A 12,129-nucleotide genomic window follows, 5' to 3' on the forward strand; every position below is an offset into this window, starting at 1 on the left:
TGCGCCCCCATTCTATGCAGAAAGGACAAAATTCCTGTGCAGAGGGCTTTCTCTATTTGCTGAGTGCATAAACTAATAGACAACCCCTATGACCATTCCAACTTTACAGTTTATACGTACAGGAAATCAAGGACCAGCCTGTAAGGATAAACTATGTTTTTATTCCTTGAAAGGTTTTGGATCAGTTTAAATGCCAGGAAAAGAAACAGGGAAGGGAATCAGATACCAAATAAGTGAGTAATCAAGCAATCACACAGCAGTAAACACTAAATGCCCACAAACTAAGTACAATTAACCCCAAAGTTTCCCCACTGGCCTTATCTGGGACTAGACATTGATGGGAGCGGCTAGTGTCTTCACCAGGAAGCCAACAGCCCACACTTTTGGCTGGAGTGGGTCCTTGGTGGCCCCAAGCCCTGGTGGTCCCCTGGGTCCTGGTGGAGGGTAGTTGCATGTGCACATCTGGCAACCAGTCCTCATAGGTGCAGTAGAGGTTCAGTCTTCATTGTGGGAGCTAGGAGTTTCAGGTCAGTCTCAAGGCTGCTACCTAAGAGAAACAAAGTGATGCCTTCCCTTTGGCCACAAGGATCAACTCTAGGGTCTATTCTTCTCTTGCTACTGTAACTAAACTTCTGCAGCCAGATCTCTGCCGCAGAACTTGGTCCCAAGCATGTGGAGACTCGCTGGTGACTAAATTGGTCACCTGTAACTCTTCATCCCAATATGTGGTTTGTCTGAGCTCTTTTCACATGTCAAGACAATCCCAATAGATTGACTGGCTTGTCAGTTGGTCTTCTGGTCTAGCTCCTACCAGTTCTTTGCATCTCTCAAGCACAGGTGTGGCAGGCAGTCTCTGTTTCAATTCTTGTCTCTGTTCAGTTGCCTCTCTGAAGACCCACATTGGCAAGGGGGCTACATTTACAGGAACCTAGGCAGCTGCTGAGAGTGATTGTCCACATGGATTCCACTCTTAGAGCACATGTCTAGAGACTGTGTTTGTTAGGGCTAGGCCTGAGCCCATGCTGACAGACAAGAGTCAGTAAGTGTCTGGCTTGTCTCAAACTCTGCAGCTGAAGGATATCCAACAACCTGGCATAGAACCTTTTGTCACGTTGGTACTGATGGCTAAATTTGTGCCTGCAGTACCAACAAAACCTGTGGCCCACCCTTCCTCTGGCACTGATGTCCTCGGTAGCTGTCACCTTGGTAACTTGATCATTGGTACATGGTGCATCAGAAGCCCCTATTGGCGCCTAGAACATATATGGTACTAAGTGGGCCCACTACTGGAGTCACCTTTGCTGGATAGGTTGAAAGTGGTGCTGACTTGACCGCTGGGCACTGATACCTTGATACTGCAGACCAGAGGTATCAACAGCACTGATTCCTTCCCCTGTTCAAGTAGAGGGGATGTTAGATCATTCTAAGACACCTGAAAGGGTAGCTCCACCCTTTGGAGGAGCTTTACTCTGTTTCAAACCTCCCATCCCCATTTGGTGCACAGTCGGGACTCAGCTCCTGCCCTCCCCCACCTCCCCAGCTCTCCCTCATCTCATGGGGACTCCAGGGACTATTCTCTATGTAGGAAAAAAGGTGTGGATTTCATAGAGAACAGGTCCCCAGGTATCCTCCTTTGTGTCCACCAGTCCAGTACTCATATGCCTATCAATCAGACTTGGGCACTAGCAAGACAGGAGGAGGAGAGAGAGAGAGCAAAAATCAAGCAGATGAGGGAGAACAATTCTCAGCTGCAATTTTCTCATCCTCCACATATGAGGCAGAATGAACCACTCAACATCTTCTCCAGTCAGTGGTTTTAAGGTATTCCAAAATTTTGTTAAACATGCAGCACATGTTCCCAACATACCATTTGAAGTGGGCGGGGGTAGAGAAATCACAAATTGCTGGTCACTCTGCACCCTTCCATGCCAGGAAGGCTAGTCCTACTTAGGCTACACTAGAACTTTTGTCAGCAAAACTTTTGTTGGTCAGGGGTGTGAAAAAAACACCCCTGACCATCATAAGTTTCACAGACAAAAGCGCTGAGGTGGACAGTGCTATGTTAGCGGGAGATGTTCTCCTGCCAACATAGCTACCGCTGCTCATTGGAGGTGGTTTAATTATGCCAGCGGGAGAGCTCTCTCCCACCGGCATAGCGCGGCTAAGCAGGAGATTTTACAGGGGTGCTGCTGTAAGATCCGTAGTGTAGACATAACCTTAGAAACAAATGGATGTTGGAGCCTGCAAAAGACCTGTGGCAGACTCCAGCATCGATTCTAGCCACATAGCCAGGCATAGAGATAGAAGGTACCAAGTCCTTTGCAAGGGATTTGGGTGAGAATACATGTACTCAATCCTGGAATATCTTGTCGCAGCAGCTGTCCAGGGGAAATCAAAACAGCAATGACCTCCCAAATCAGCATGTAGTGGAAAGAATCAAAAAGCTGGACCTATTTGTACATAAAATCCACTTGTCCAGATGCAAGTAGCTAATTACCAAGGACTTCTTGCAAAATATATTACCCAGGGACAAGCTCTCTCTATTTATGGATAGGCTTGCTCCTGAAGACAGGGAAGAATTCCAAATCCGTAATAAATGAGGAGCAGCTGCACTTCCCTACAAGCAGCATAGATGTTTCCCACCTCAGAGAACTGGTGGAGAATTGCTGCTAAACTGTTCCCCTCTCCCCATGTATTATGTTAGAAGAAAGTTAATGAACTCCCCCAAAAAACACTTCTGCTTATTCTTAAAGGACCCCTTTCAGTTAGTTTTGTATTAATAAAATCACTAAACCAGCTGAGATGAACAATTTATTAGGATGGCCTAATACATTTTTCACTACCCTCATATTCTATTAGGTCAATTTGTCTCACGCTCTTCCTTTGGATCATTTAACATGATATCCTCATTCACATAATTATAGACTGGGTACAGTAGATTCATTTTTTTCTTTTATGTTCTTTTCTTATGAATCTTAATGTTCTGCCAGTCATTCGTATACACATTTTACCAGAGCAATTAACATTAAATCAGTTTATAATATTCATATGAATTGTTTTAAAATATAAAATGTGGATGTAGACATTTTTCCTAAATTAAAAAGCAATGTGGTTGAATTCACAAGTATTTAGGGCATATTTTAAGCTTTCGAGAAATTGGAAGATATTTTATCAGTTTTTACTCCTAATTTAGGAGTGTAGGAAATTAATTTTTAATTAAGGTGGATGTTTTAGCCTTGTAATACTAACCTACTGTGTCTCATTGAACAGCTGATACCTAGAGAGACTCTGATTGCCTGTGGTTGATATTGAGATACTTCAGAATTACTGTGTAGAGTAGATACTGGTCCTCTGCCTGCATATTTCTTTTGCGTTTTTAAAATATGCTCCGTCTGCATTTTTTTGACTTTTCATTCCAAGGTTAACATTATAATGGGAGAGCTATGATTACAGATCTGAAAATGAAGAAGTAGAAATAGCTGTATTCTTATTGCTTACAGAGTTTGAGATGTGTTATATATATTTCTAGACATTTTAATGTCAAAGAAGTGATTCTTTTTACTAGACTAAAAAAATTAACAAGGCCATAAAGTTGTGATAATTTGCAACACATCCCGATGGTGTGATAATTTTGGCCTCTGCGGTAGTGTATTATTGAGAGTCTATTTTCTCCCTTACAATAACTACCATTGGCCCCCTTCTGTACCTGTTTCCTTCCTTCCACCCACTTCCCTCATGCATGCTCTTCCTGGCCTGTTCATGACTACTTCCTTTTTCCACTACCCCTCAGCTATAATATTCTGCTATCCCTGTCACCATCCCTTCCATCAAGCATTGTGTAACCCTGTGTATTCTCCCCCATTAGTTATGCGACTACTCCCATGTGCTGTCTTCTCCATCTGATCGTGCTAGTTGGTAGACACACTAGATAAATCCCCTTGGCTCCTTCTGCTGCCACTTTCAGGACCAGATCTGTGGTGGCATTAGGGCAACTTTGTGCCACTTTGGTCCATAGCAACCCTAAAGCTGAGGCAATCAGTCACAAGAGGCTCCACCCTGCATAGATGTATCCTCAGGTAGCACTGAGCTGCCATAGAGACTTCTATGCCACTTCCTATCTGCTGTTAGTGCTAGGAGCATGGCCTTTCCTAGACCCAGGTGATCCCTATCTGGAAGTTTCAGCTGGCCCAGAGTTGTCCCAAAGCTGTACTGGGTGCTCCTTGGTTGAAGCTCTGGCAATGAGACCCATTGTTTTCTCCCCAGGCAGGAGCCTGAGCTTTATTTTCTTTTTAAATCCGCTAATGCAAGTTTGAAATAAAAACAATCACAATATTTGATTCTTTTTGCTTCCCCTAGTCTCCAAATGGAGAACAGATAAATCTGGGTGGGTAAATCTGGTTTTAGTTGCTAGAGGCATGCTTCAGAGAGGTTGCTGGAACAGTAACAGTTTAACAGTGATCTCCTGAGCCATTCTGCTTGCTTAAGGCAGACATGGGCTTGGAGCTCATTGGCTCAGCAGAGATCCTTACAACTGATCCGAAAAGCATCATGGACCAAGGGTAACTCCATTAACCAAGCTCTCTAGTGTGCAATGGAGTGCTTGGTTGCCATTCTAACTGGCTTCACAGGAGTGCGGGGGCTTATGGGAGGAAGCAACCTGCACCCTCTTCCTCTTCCCCTTACCTCTCTGCACCTATATAAGAGAAGTCAAAATTTTAGGCCTATCTATAAACACTATATTTTTAAATGGATTGTAGAACACAAAGGAAGTTCTGGGTGTATAAAAATAACTCTTCCTGAAAGCATCACAAGAGAGCTGCTGTGCGGCATACAGCTCTCAGGAGAAGGTGTGCTGTTGAGAACTACTTTCTTCTCAATTCAATGAAAACAGCAAAGTTGAGCAAGATAGATAATGGCAGAATATTACTAAAATGTGGATCAATATCTTGCTTTTATGGTAATGTATTGCTGTACCTTGCTTTTTCTGTGGCCAGTTGAACAGGGTGTACTTGTGGGAAATTTCTTGAAGTTTCACTGTGGATCACAAAGTTTTTTCCAGCTTTACTGATTTTAAAAATAGAGCAAATGTCTAATGCATACCATTTTTGCTATTTTAACCCTTGATGGCTGTCTAAATATGTTGGATGTTCCATTGTTAGTATTAGTGTATCCTGGGATGCATTGAGAAGAGCCTGCATTGAAATGCTTTTATAATCTAACATTGTTAAAATGAGAAACTGCTGAACTGCAGTAGTTTGCAGACCATATTTAATTCCTTATACTGATAGTAGCAAATTCTAAAGCATATCACCACATAGTCAAAACTACCAATAAACAGTATAAAACCAAAATATCCTGGAAAATACTCTAGAGTGTATATAAATTGGGGTTGCAATCAGGTTTCAATTTCTGACCGGATTGCAGATATCTGAAATTATTTTTCTTTAAATTATGGTCTTACTTTAGATGATGGTACATTTTCACATTGGACCCAATTCAATGTTCTTTTTATACCCAAATCTTCAATAGGCAAGGAATACAGGATTGGCTTGTTATGTCAACAAACCATTAGACTGATATACTAAGCAATACTGAAAACCACAACACAGAAAATAATTGTTTCAATTTATTCATGAATACGTTTGCAATGGTATAAGAAATGCAAGGAACCATTATTGTCTCCAGCTATATTAAACAGAACTATTCTTCCAGTACTCAAGCATGCACAATCCAAGATTACTAGGAGACTGCTTTCAAACACTACCCAAGCATGAAGAAAAGTTCAGAGACGATGCAATTCGCAACAGGTGGAATAGACAAATCTAAACCAAAATCCTATCACAAGCAGAGCTTTTGCCCCCCAAAGGGAGAAGTGCTGGAGACCACTTTATGTCCACTAGGTACTTCACTATTGCTATTGATTTTATATGGAAAGTGCTGAACTGTGATGGGTGGCAATATAAAGAATTGATAGTTTCATAGAGGTTAAAGCCAGATGGGACCATTATATCATTTCATCTGACCTCTGATATATCACAGGTCATTACATTTCACTCTCTTCCCCCTGTATTGAGCACAATAACTTGAGTTTGGCTAAAGCATATCTTCCAGAAAGGCATCCAGTCTTGATTAGAAGACAGCAAAAGATGGAGCTTCCCTTGGTAGTTGTTAAAAACTTTGTGGCTTATTTCTAATTTGAATTTGTCTGGCTTCAGCCTCCAGCCATTAGTCCTTGTTATGCCTTTCTTCACTAGATTAAAGAACCCTTTAGTACCCTGTTTTCTCCACAGGAAGGTACCTAGACACTGTAATCAAGCCATTTCTCAATATTCTATTTGATAAACTAAACAGATTGAGCTCCAAGTCTTGCTCTGTAAAGCATTTTTTCCAGCCCTCATATCACTTTTGTGGTCCTTTTCTGCACCCTCTCCCATTTTTCCTCATCCTTTTAAAATGTGGACACTAGAACTGTTTGTAGGCAGTATTCCTACATCAGTCTCATCATTGCTGTATACAGAGGTAAAAATCACCCTTATGCTCTTATTTGCTACTCCCCTCTTCTATATATCCATTATATAGGGTCGCATTAGCCATTTTTACCCCAGCATCGCACTAGGAGCTCTTGTTGAGTTGCTTGTCCACTATGACCCCTAAATCCTTTTTAGAGTCAGTGCTTTCCAGAGTACAAAAAGAAAAGGAGTACTTGTGGCACCTTAGAGACTAACCAATTTATTTGAGCATGAGCTTTCGTGAGCTACAGCTCACTTCATCGGATGCATACTGTGGAAACTGCAGCAGACTTTATATACACACAGAGAATATAAAACAATACCTCCTCCCACCCCACTGTCCTGCTGGTAAGAGCTTATCTAAAGTGATCATCAAGTTGGGCCATTTCCAGCACAAATCCAGGTTTTCTCGCCCTCCACCCCCCACACAAATTCACTCTCCTGCTGGTGATAGCCCATCCAAAGTGACAACTCTCCACACAATGTGCATGACAATCAAGTTGGGCCATTTCCTGCACAAATCCAGGTTCTCTCACCCCCTCACCCCCCTCCCAAAAACCACACACACAAACTCACTACCCCGCTGGCAATAGCTCATCCAAAGTGACCACCCTCCCCACAACGCGCACGACAATCAAGGTGGGCCACCCCCAGCACAAATCCCTGGATTTGCTGGGGGTGGCCCACCCCGACCACCATGTGCACTGTGGGGAGAGTGGTCACCTTGGATGAGCCATTGCCAGCGGGATAAGAAAAGGAGTACTTGTGGCACCTTAGAGACTAACCAATTTGGTTATTTATTTAATGAAACCTTCCAGAGTACAGTTTCCCATTCGGTAGGTATGGCCTGTGTTCCTTGTTCCTAGAAGTGTAATTTTGCATTTGACTGTATTAAAACACATTTTGTTTAAATGAGCCTATTTTATTAAATAATCCAGATGGCTCTGTGTGGTTTCCCTGTCTTCAGCATCATTTACCACTCCATCAATCTTTGCATCATCCACAAATATTATTAGCAGTGATTTTATTTACTTCCTGATCATTGATGAAAATGTTGAATAGCATTGGGCCTAAAACCAATCTCTGTGGAACCCCACTAAAAACATCCCCTTACAATGACAATTCCCCATTGACAGACTTATGAGATCTGTCACTTAGCTAGTTTTTAATCCACTTACTGTATGCTCTATCAATATTGTATAGTGCTAATTTTTAGTCAGAATATCATGCAGTACTACGTCAAATGCCTATAAAAATCTGTTTATTAATGGTTACCTTTATCAATCAAGTTTGTAATCTTAAAGAATGAAATCAGGTCTTTGTTTGACAAGACATATTTTCCATAAAGCCATGTTGACTGGCATTAATTATACTCCTATCCTTTAATTCTTTATTGAATAAGTCCTGTTACAGCTTTACCATTATTTTGCCTACAATTGCTGTCATGCTGACCATCCTATAGTTACCTGGGTTATCCTGGTTGCCCTTTTTGAACATTAGCACTCTTCCAATTTTATGGCATGTCCCTGATATTCCAAGATTTATTAAAAATGAACACCAGCAGGCCAGAAATCTTCTCAGGAACTTTAAGGAGTTCCTAGTTTCCATTGGATGTGAAGTCCTGGCAAAACTCCCATTGACTTCAGTGGGGCCAGGATTTCACTTATTCTCTTAAAATAGTGTGGAAATGACCTCTAGTTGTGTTTTTATTTCTAAATCTGTATTGAGTAAATATTGTAGAAAGAACTAGATAAGCTATTTTCAGTTACTGAAGGAATTGTAGCTAAATTGGTTACAATTATTTTAATTTTACTTATGGATTTAGAGGGATTTATTAATAGAATTTCTTGTCTCTAAGGGCTTTAACAAATAACACCCCAAACCTGGCTACTATCCCAGAACACTATGAGGAAACAGATGGGTCTTCAAGTGTATATTGAAGGTCCAAGAACACAGATTATCTTGGACTAGGGAGCAGGATACAGAAGGCATGAGTTCTCAATCCTGAAAACCTCCCCTGGAATAAAGTTAGGCCTACATCCTGGAATCAGGTCCACTCAAGTGCAATCTTGCACTTATTCAAACTCATTGCCATCATCACATGCGCATAAAATTGCCATCACCACTCCCACACTGATCTGTTTTCATTACTTGCTTTTTTCTAAATACCCATAACTGTGTATTTATTTTTGGTTTGATATACATTCAATTTTATTTAGAAAGCCTGACTGGAAATCTTAGATTACTAATGACAATGTAAACAACATATAGTTGTGGCTAATATGAGGTTTCTTTTCAAAAAATCGCTTAGCTTAATTTTAAATGTAGGATTGAATATTGCATTTGATGTGTTCTGAGCTTTGCACGATTTTTGCTGGGCACCATCTAGTGGTAAAAAGGTGCCAATGGAGATGGTAGTCTCTCACAGTCACACATTTCTAGCGATATTTTCTGAGTGGAAAAAAAAATCCTCCTAGATGTCTTTGTTTGATGTATGAATTAATTGAATATTCATTGCAATTGGTAATTACCATTCTGGGTTATTCTGCATTGAATCTGACAATTTTATTTTTAATCTTAAAATGTGTCCTTGTGTGTTGAGGTTTGTGCCTCCACTTCTCTGAAACAAAGTAAATTGTATCAATAAACCTATGCTTAGCTCATGATATATGTTCCTTTTGTGTCATAAAGGAAACAAAACTAACCTAACAGGGTGGCTGGTGTAGAGCCAGTTTAGGGGGCCCCATAGGGTGGGAGAGGTGTGACTTTAGTGTTCTGTGCTTTGAAGATCCCCAGACAATGAAACATCTCCAAGGGGAATATTACAAGCCAGTAGAAGTTCACAGAAGCCCTGAGGCTAGGACATCTTATGCCGGGGTGAAGCCAGCCCGTTTCAGGCCACAAGGCTTGGGAAATACAAAGATAGCTTTCTGATCCCTCCTCTTTTGGTCTCTTCTCTAGGTGTCCTGTGTAAAATACAACTCAGTAGGACCCAAAGATGTTGGCCAAAGATTCTCAGGCTGATTCCCCACTCCCTTGAACTTTGTGTAGCCAGAAGTATTAAATGTAATTCAATAACGTTTATATTAATTCCATAAGGTTTGTCCAGGTCAGTCTGTCACAATGTCAGCCAGCCTACATCCAAGCCATCAGGTGCTACGACCATGGGTCTGGCTACAATATCTGACTTTGACTCAGAGATTTTATGTCTGGGAAAATCAGGAGGTGAATGGGGTGGTGGAGGAGCGCTGCCTGAACATCTGCAATAGGTCCGACTGCCAAAATTGCATCCTCCAGTAAGAGGCTAGGATGATTGTAGCCTTGTCCCATCTGATCTTGGATATTATTCTGGGAACCAGAGCAATCGTTGGAAAAATCATACATGCGTCCTCAAGACTATCACAGGAGAAAGGTTCCTGGCAATGAGCCAGGGCTCAGGATCCCTCTGGAGCAGAATCCAGGCATTTGGCATGGTCCTCTGTGGTGAGAGAGTCTTTCTTGGGAATCCCCCATTGATGAAATATCAGCTGTACAGTATGATGACCTTCTGCAGTGACCACCCATGGCTGGTTATCCTGTGTCTACTCAAGGAGTCTGCCAGGTCACTGCAGACTGATGGGAGGTGTAGAGCTAGTGGGGCTATTCAGTGTTGATGGTACCGCATTCGCAGCCCGATGACTTGCTGGCAAAGCAGGAATGATCGAGTCCCTCCCTGCTTGTTCATACAGAGCATTGTGGATATATTGTCTGGCAGGACTTGCACTGTGGATTTCCACAGAGCAGGAGGGGATGATGTCCCTCAGATCCAGGATATTTGTACATAGCTTCAGGTTGTTCTGAGACCATGTTCCTTGTATCTGCAGATGGTTCAGGTGGGCACCCCAGCCTGTCCCTGAAATGCTGGTGTCATAAATATAAAGGGAAGGGTAAACCCCTTTAAAATCCTTCCTGGCCAGGGGAAAAATCCTCTCACCTGTAAAGGGTTAAGAAGCTAAAGGTAACCTCGCGGGCACCTGACCAAAATGACCAATGAGGAGACAAGATACTTTCAAAAGCCGGGAGGAGGGAGAGAAACAAAGGGTCTGTGTCTGTCGGTACGCTGCTTTTGCTGGGGATAGACCAGGAATGGAGTCTTAAAACTTTTAGTAAGTAATCTAGCTAGGTATGTGTTAGATTATGATTTCTTTAAATGGCTGAGAAAAGAATTGTGCTGAATAGAATGACTATTTCTGTCTGTGTGTCTTTTTTGTAACTTAAGGTTTTGCCTAGAGGGGTTCTCTGTGTTTTGAATCTAATTACCCTGTAAGGTATCTACTATCCTGATTTTACAGAGGTGATTCCTTTACTTCTATTAAAAGTCTTCTTGTAAGAAAACTGAATGCTTTTTCATTGTTCTCAGATCCAAGGGTTTGGGTCTGTGGTCACCTATGCAAATTGGTGAAGATTTTTTCCCAAACCTTTCCCAGGAAGTGGGGTGCAAGGGTTGGGAGGATTTTGGGAGGAAAGACGTGTCCAAACTATGTTTCCCAGTAAACCCAGTTAGAGTTTGGTGGTGGCAGTGGATATTCCAAGGACAAAGGATAAAATTAATTTGTACCTTGGGGAAGTTTTAACCTAAGCTGGTAAAAGTAAGCTGAGGAGGTTTTCATGCAGGTCCCGACATCTGTACCCTAGAGTTCAGAGTGGGAGAGGAACCTTGACAGCTGGTGATAAGAGTCTCATCATCTAAGAGAGGATGCAGAAGGGAACCCCTTTCCTTATGTTGTTTGGATCTAGCCATCAAACAAGCTGTTATAGGATCTGAGGCAGGACTATGACTCACTTGCTCATGTGATGCCTTGACTACACTGATCTCAGTCTCAATCATAACAGCTGCAGGTGAAATCTGGCCAGTGGCATCATGTATGTACATACCTACATGTGGCGTGACCATCTCAGACATGTTTGCACTGTTGCCTTGGGATCTTTGATCCTTTGGCAATGACTGAAGAGATGGGAACCTGCCCTCTGGGAGGCAGGCTTTTTTGAATTAAGAGTAGCTGCTATGAACTATATAGACACTGGTGGTGTGAGTAAAGATTTTCTGTAGTTAACAAGGAGTCTTAATTGAGAGAACAGGGAAAGGACATAGGAGATTTCAACAGCATGAGACTATTGGTACCTTTCTCTGAACAGCCAGTCATACAGATACAGGAAGATACGGATTCCCTTCCACAGAAGTGGCCATCGTTTGAGGCATCCATTGTTGCCTGTGGGGAAGTCCTGGCCACCACTGTCAGTCTGTACCAGGGTCGAAACTCATACTTGGTTCGTAAGGCCTGTAGGGAAGTAGAGGAGTCTGACTTTCTCACAAAAGGTCTTAGCAATTCTCACAAGGAGCACCTGGAATAATTTAAAGTCATCCAGTGCTGTTACCATTTCCATGTTGTACCATTTTTCAGGTGATGAAGACAAGAAGGTCCTTTGCTGGGGATCAGGGTGCTCCTCTGTCCCTGAATCTAGCTCTTTCTGGTATTCTGGTATAGATCTGGCCAGGGATGCGGATCCTGAGGTGGTGGGCTACAGTGGAGTGTTGTAGGAAATGACTGGGGTTTTGGGTACTGGCCAGTCCGGTGCCATT

The sequence above is a fragment of the Lepidochelys kempii genome, chromosome 1 (genome assembly GCF_965140285.1).
Source record: "Lepidochelys kempii isolate rLepKem1 chromosome 1, rLepKem1.hap1, whole genome shotgun sequence".
In the NCBI taxonomy this organism is placed as follows: Eukaryota; Metazoa; Chordata; order Testudines; family Cheloniidae; genus Lepidochelys; species Lepidochelys kempii.